The sequence below is a fragment of the Semicossyphus pulcher genome, unplaced genomic scaffold, assembly GCF_022749685.1.
Source record: "Semicossyphus pulcher isolate SPU_LCO1_2020_fin unplaced genomic scaffold, fSemPul1.0.p SCAF_38, whole genome shotgun sequence".
In the NCBI taxonomy this organism is placed as follows: domain Eukaryota; kingdom Metazoa; phylum Chordata; class Actinopteri; order Labriformes; family Labridae; genus Semicossyphus; species Semicossyphus pulcher.
In genome coordinates this window covers 205,001-212,228 of record NW_027211713.1, presented here as the reverse complement: position 1 = coordinate 212,228, position 7,228 = coordinate 205,001, and the positions used below count along the sequence as shown (strand labels likewise).

General features: G+C 44.3%; 1 protein-coding gene across 1 annotated transcript in view; it reads left to right on the top strand.

Moving 5' to 3' along the window:
* Nucleotides 1-1,734: 1,734 nt before the first annotated feature.
* The window catches only part of LOC138606824 (tetraspanin-18B-like), a 19,547-nt gene continuing 14,053 nt past the window's right edge, over nt 1,735-7,228 (top strand). Inside the window, exon 1 of the mRNA XM_069679290.1 lies at nt 1,735-1,843. The gene's annotated coding sequence lies outside the window, so the exon portion shown is untranslated. The remainder of the gene's footprint in view (nt 1,844-7,228) is intronic.

Genomic DNA, 7,228 nt, shown 5'->3' with positions numbered 1-7,228 from the left:
CTACAATTGATTCCTATTGAGATTATTTCCCATCATGCACCTGGAGGAAAACGAACACTGGAGCAGAAACAGAAGCGGCTGTTTTGTGTAACCTGCAGTGATTGAGGCTCTAACGTTAGCTGGGTTAGCATTACCAGCTAGCACACATTTTCCTTCATGATTCAAACTTCCAACAGTTCACCACTGCTAACTTCGATCATGCTAATACTGTGTGCTAACTACGAGCAGAAGACACCCACTATGTCACACATTCAGTTCAGACGCGGTGACAGCAGCCCTCCATGTTTACCTGGTATTCTGCTTCCTGTTTGCTGCTGCAGAGAGCGCTCCTATTAGCTGGTAACAATGTTCACATCACTGAAGTTCAACTCTTTGTTTTAGCAGAGACTAAAAACTGCTGCTTGTATGAAACATGTTTGATCTGCAGCCTTTGTGCTCTCAGAGAAAAGGCCTGCTGGTTCTGAGCGGAGATAAATCCCACTGATGTGTTTGCGTTTCCCTGCTGTGACTGTCTTTCTCTCCCACTGTGAGACCAGCACAGGATGCTGCATTATTTAAAACTCTCCTCTCCTCTCCTCTCCTCTCCTCTCCTCTGTGGCCCACCATGGAAGAGGTGGAGGTGTCACTGGTCTTGTGGCTGTTCCTGCTCCCTGGTGTCCTGACAGATGGTTCTGTGCTGTCAGAGGAGGAAACAGAGGTGGACTGTTCACAAAGCTTCTGCAGCCACAGAGAGCTGTGTGGGATGATCCTCTACCCCTACACACTGAAACACTGAGCTGCAAACCTGTTCATCGACAGGACCCAGTCATGCTCCATGCACAAAGCAGAGGAAGAATCATCATCTACAACAGCAGCAGGTTCCCCTCTAATGCCATTCTGGATGCTGGCCTGTAGCTTTTTATTGTGTCTGTTTCATAACCAGATAAAAACTCCTCACTGTACGTTTAAGTAACATATTTTATGAACATAACTTACACCACATGTTGCTCCTCCAAATCTCTGAAGAGTGTAACATTTGTCTTAGAAATCAAACCAGATGTTGCACATTAATTGTTGCTGACTTGAGTGCTTTACTTGGGTGAACTTTTGGGTGACTTCCTGTATCTAAACTTTATGCTAAGCTAAACTTAAACTTTTATTCACTTTGTTTTGTTATATTAAACTGTATCATGAAAGTGCTCCCAAACTGATCTGTGTGAATCAGCTTCATAAAAGCCTCTGATGATGAAGCAGGAAGAGGTCACCTTGCCCCGAGGCATCATGGCTGCATGTTCACGTCATCTGCATCTACAGCAGTTAATTATAGTGAAGGCAGCCTCAGTGGAAACACTACAGAGAACAAGAGGAGGGAGGACCTGATGTGTCAGCCTCTTTATCTCTGCGCTTACTTGATAGTCCGTAGGTGTTCATGTGAGTGAAAGCGTCACACATTCAGCTGCTGCAGTTTTCTGAGTGCAGAACAAACACAAGAAGAAGAAAAGGAGGAAAAGAAGGAGGGCAAACATGAGTCCTTCTTTGTATCTCTGTGTTTGTTGATGCTTAAGGCCGCCTCTTGGACAGGATGACAGTCTTAGTGTGACGCCTGTTCCGGAAGTAGTTTTATTCTGAAACTCTTGACCGGAACCTCTATGTATTTTCACTGCATGGCTTGATGGCTGTTTAAATGTGAGCGTGAACGGTAGGAGAACAACAGTCCACAGCTCGCGGAGTGCATAGGAGCTGCTGGGAGCGTTAATGCTGACAGTTTGTAGTTTTTTGGATTTATTATTTCTTCCGCAGATTTTCGGCTTCACTTTTTCGTCATAAAAAAGCGACAGTTTGGAGAAAGAAGCTAATTTTATCGGTGAGTAACAGCGGTTTGTTTTCAGCAGCGTGCAGGTCTGATTCAGTTCAGACTCCAGGTGGAAGCACAGCACGTCACCTACGTTATTAATGTAATAATTATATAATTATAATGAATTGTTATTAATTGTATGACTCTGTTAAGGACTGAATAATTGATATTAAATCACAGCGTAGTGTTGGCAGCTGGTTTTTAACCTTGTTAGAAAACAGTTGGATAACACATTAAACAGTAAAACTTGTAATGTAAGGTTAGAAACGCTGTCAGTCTTTCAGTAACGAATCAATGAGATTTCGCCTGTTGAAGTGTGTGAAGATCAGTCATCAGAAAGTTATAAAGAAAAAAGAATTTGAGCAATGTGATAAAATAATGTGACTGTGTTAAATGGGTGTAAACAAAAACAAAAACTTACCTGATGTCTTATTTATTTATTTTATTTATCAGACAATAGTTTCAGTGCTATAAACTAAAGAAAGCGACATAAAGTATATTCAGCATCTTATCTGCATGTCAGCCAATAAATATAAGAAAACATGCAGTTAAAGATTATTCTGTGTTTCTGAGCTCTTTTTAATGCGATGTATTAATGATCTTATTTTTACACTGTAAAATGTCCCAGTACGTATTTTAGTCATAATTCATACATAACCAAAATGTTTATTTATGTTATGTAGGGCTGCAACTATTGATTATTCTCTCTATTAAAGAATCTGCTGATCATTGTATAAAATAATTGATTTGTTTGGCCTGTAAAAATGTCCGAGTTAAAAAGGTGAAACCCAGGAGGGCGTCTCTGAGTCATTACAAACAAGCTGTCATGTTGAGCATCAGTCAGTATGAACCTGGTAAAGATGTTACACTGCGTCTGTTTTACTTTGTATTGTGACAGTGAAAGTTCCCATGGTCTGAACATGATGCAGAATTTTGGGCTGAGATGATGAAGTAATGTTCAGGTTGATGAGGACACAGAAAGATGACCTGTGACCTGCTCGTTATGAAGCACAAACTTCATCATCACAGATAAGAAACGACTTGTTAAAAGTGTAAATCTCCTCCTCTGGACAGCTCCTCTGTATGAGAGCTGATCACCTGGCAGGTGTCCAGGCGGGGATCCTAACAGACACCTGGCTGCTTGTTGCTTCTTTCACACCTCCTGAGTTTGTGCATCGCTCACACCGACCCTCATCTCAATGATTTGTTCTTCTCCGAGCTGCAGAGCTGATCTCCAGAGAGACGTTACACTTGTGCCTCCTCACTGTAGGCTCCTAGTAGCCTCCTCTCTCCTTGCCTCGTCTGCTTGAGCTGTTTTTAAGGGATTGTGTCCTCAATGATGACAGAGGGGGAATGATGTCCCTGTGACAGGAGGAGAGAGGACGTTAGCAACATTAGCATGAAAAAACAACGATGACGAGGCTAGTGTTTGTAAAAGGGAGAATCCTCAGTGCTGTTCCTACAGACACCTGATACCAGATCTCTCTCTCTGTCTCTCTCTCTCTCTGTCTCTCTCTCTCTGTCTCTCTCTGTCTCTCTGTCTCTCTCTCTCTCTGTCTCTCTCTCTGTCTCTCTCTGTCTCTCTGTCTCTCTCTCTCTCTGTCTCTCTCTCTGTCTCTCTCTCTGTCTCTCTCTCTCTCTGTCTCTCTCTCTCTGTCTCTCTCTCTGTCTCTCTCTCTGTCTCTCTCTCTCTCTCTCTCTCTCTCTGTCTCTCTCTCTCTGTCTCTCTCTCTGTCTCTCTCTCTGTCTCTCTCTCTCTGTCTCTCTCTCTCTCTGTCTCTCTCTCTGTCTCTCTCTGTCTCTCTGTCTCTCTCTCTCTCTGTCTCTCTCTGTCTCTCTCTCTCTCTCTCTCTCTCTGTCTCTCTCTCTCTCTCCCTCTGTCTGCCGCAGAAAAGCAAGAAGCCCAACAGAAATGTAAAACTCAGCGATGTGGAGATAAAACATGTTCTGTGTTTCTCGTCTCTCGTCCCCCTGAGAGTTCAGGTCGAGTCTCCGAGGACAGGGACAGACCCTCAGGTCCATGTGAGGATCTCAGTGTGGTCTCTGTGGGACAAAAGGACTGACGAGCCACAGGAGGGAAATCCTCCAGGACCAGCAGACACTTTTCTTCCCATCATGCCTCAGAGCGTCTCTGGGCAGGGGGGGGCGAGGTGGTCGAACGAGGGTCGAGCTCTGACAGAGACCTGCGGACGTCTGCGGCCGTCTGAGAGAAACACTGACCATCAGCGCGCTCACTGTTGATGGTTCTTCCTTCATCTTGTTCAGTGAAGGCTTTTCCCAGCTGGCCGTCGGGCTGCAGATAGCAGACAGCTTCATTACTCGAGTCAAAGCACAGATCCTCCCGGTTAAAGATTCCTCCAATACAAGTGAAAGTTGCTCAGTCACATTATTACTTGTTAAAGTTCTGGACTTCTTGCTTTTACTCTTTTTGTAGGCTGTGATGAAGTTTGAGCGGTAAACAGAGCGAACATTGAAAACGACACGAATCTTCCTTCATTTCAAAGATCTCAAACACGCACCTCACATACGGAGAGTCATCCTCCTCTGCCGTAGCATGCTACTATATATGAACCGTCTGATGTGAGTTTGCTCTGCGTGACCGCACGCAGAACTACACCAACACAGTTTATGGTCTTTCAGGTTTTAGAAAAGAAAATTCATCAGCTGGTTTCTGAGCAGAAGAAGCGAGTAACGAGAACGTTCATAGCAAGTACAGATACTCAAATCATGTAGTACACGTACTTCGTCACTGTCCACCTCTGCAATTCATCGGTTACTTTTTGTGCTCACTAACGTGTCAACATACTTTGATAAACGCCTGCTGTCGGTCTGATGCCTGAAAATGACTTGAGTTGTTTTATAAAGAATCAGAAAGTAAAAAAAGATCAAAACAAAAAGCTGAAAACGACTCGTTATGAATCAAAGGTGTGAAATGTTTTCTATTTGCTGCTTTTCTCTTCATCATGAAAACTGAATATTTCTTTCACTGTTATTGGGTTCAACTAAACAAGCACGTCGAACATTTTATATTGAAAACAGTTAATGAAACTGAAACTCCAGTTTTTATATAAATACATTTTAACTGGAAGATGTTTTTTTCTTACAGATTCAACAGCTGATTTATTAGAAAATAATCAACACATTTAAAGGTTCAATAACTGGTATTTGTAGCCGTAAGTCCAGAAAACCTATTTCATTTTAATTTGATGAGTGAAACTAGTTTTTCAGCTGTGACCTTTGACCTCTGTGCAGAGTTTGGTCTTCATGTGGACAAAGGTTGAGATCAGCTCAACATTTTCCATCATGTCAACAATGACAACGTTTCATTGAGTTTGTGTCGTCACATTTCTGCTAATGATAATTATTGTTGATGACCGAATGTGACACAAAGCAGGAAGAGGGTCTTCTCCTGATTGGCTGATTAAATTATCCTCCTTTAGCTCGTCATGCTAACGTCCTGCTGCTTTTTAAAGGGTTCTGCTTTTAACCAGATTAAACGCAGTCAAAGTGAATTAAAGAGCAGATGGAGGGTCGGCTTGCTCAGAGACCCCGGCCCTGAGAGAGGGGGGGTCTTTATCTGCTTCTCTTTGTGTCCATGTGCTCGTCAGGCGTGTGAAACTCTCTCTGTGAACGTCTCCACTGAAGCTGTGAGACACGTATTCAGCTATTTAAGAAACAACACTCGATCTGTGAACAAAGAGCTGCACTTAGAAAGGATAAAAATAAAGTTCAAACAGGAGAAATGATGTTAGAGATGTTGATGTTGTCCACCTCCATCTAAAGGTCAAAGGACACTCCTCTGAAGACAGCAAGGTTCACATCCAGCCAGAGAAGGCCGCTGCTTTGAAAGAGGTGTCAAGGAAGCCATCGATGTTCAGCTGGAAAAACCATCCCTTAACAGAGGTGGTGGCCTAAGACACCACCTATCACCCACTGACGATGCAGTGTTGAAGTCTCTGCCCAAACAGCTGAGATCACACTCACACTCAGGATCATGTGAGCCTAACGACCCCTCAACTCCAGAGGGTACGAACTTTCTTTGCATTGAAAGGTATTTTGCCAATAATGCTGCCTCGCCTCCCAAACCAAAAGAAACGTAAAGCCGCTTTCCCACTGGTCAAAAAACCCGCTAACACCAGTTAACACCAGCTAACACCCGCTAACACCTGCTAACACCAGCTATCACCCGCTAACACCAGCTAACACCAGCTATCACCCGCTAACACCCGCTAACACCCGCTAACACCCGTCTTTTTTACTTAGTGGGAAAGGTTATAAACAGCATTCAGACTCGGGTCACATGACTCTGCAGTAGACCGGGTAATTATCGCCTCTGCTTGGACATATTTTCACCTGAGGACAGATGAAGATGAAGCTCAGAGCAGTCAGTAAGAATGAACCTGTCAGGGTCACAACATTTCTCTGCCGTCCATCGAACAGTTGTTGTTTTCTGGTTTGACTCCACAAACTGCAGCTCGGCTCAGAGCAGCTCTTCATCTGCTTCATTCCAGTTAAAAGCTGCTGATGGTTTCCCATGTCGTGTCAGAGGTTCAGCAGGGAATCAGACGTGCTCCTGGTGTGGAGGCTGATTCTGCTCTTTCAAATGTAACCGTCTAACAGCACGTCAGACTCTGCACACAGTGTGGTCTCTTTCTCTGCCACAATCACGAACGGTTGGCCCTTCAGTCACTGTGGTTCATTAAAGCAGCGGTGCAGCTGAAACACAGGGGCTTCATACCAGAGCGTTTGGCACTCAGCCATTCAACACGCTCAGCACGCAGGAGACAATCACTCAGAGCACTTTAAAGATGGCCGCTGAGAGAAACCAGCAGGCTGGAGTTTCTGCACACGCTCAGTTTGTTCTCCAAACCTGAAGATGTTTCAGCTGCTTCCTGTGAGCTCCTCGGTCGGACAGGAGCTGCGTGGTTCAGACAGACAGACAGACAGATAGCTAAGCCATAGGTGGTTTAGTTTTTGACTATTATAAGCATATTGTAGTTCTTCTGCTGCTAACACAGCAAAAGCAGCTAACAGATGATCTTATTAGTTCCTTGCACAGACGGTGTAGTCGCCGATACTCGGTACTGATTACTGATTTTTCGGCGTGTCTGAGGCTTCCTCTGAGGCTTCCTCTGAGTCAGCCAGGGTGTTCTCAGTGTTTGGCTTTTTTGATCCTGATTTTTGTGAAACTCTCTAACTTCCATTAAAGTAACATCAGACCAGTGTAACATACAGCATCTCTGTGAAGCCCGTTATAGCGTATAGATGTCTCTGTATATGCAGCAGGTAACAGGAGTGAGTATCCGAGTGCAGGAAGCAGCGGCCGTCCTCCTCCTCCTCTCTCCTCCTCCGCCTCCTCTCGGGGCTCAGGTGTAATTGTGTCTCTGGAGGATC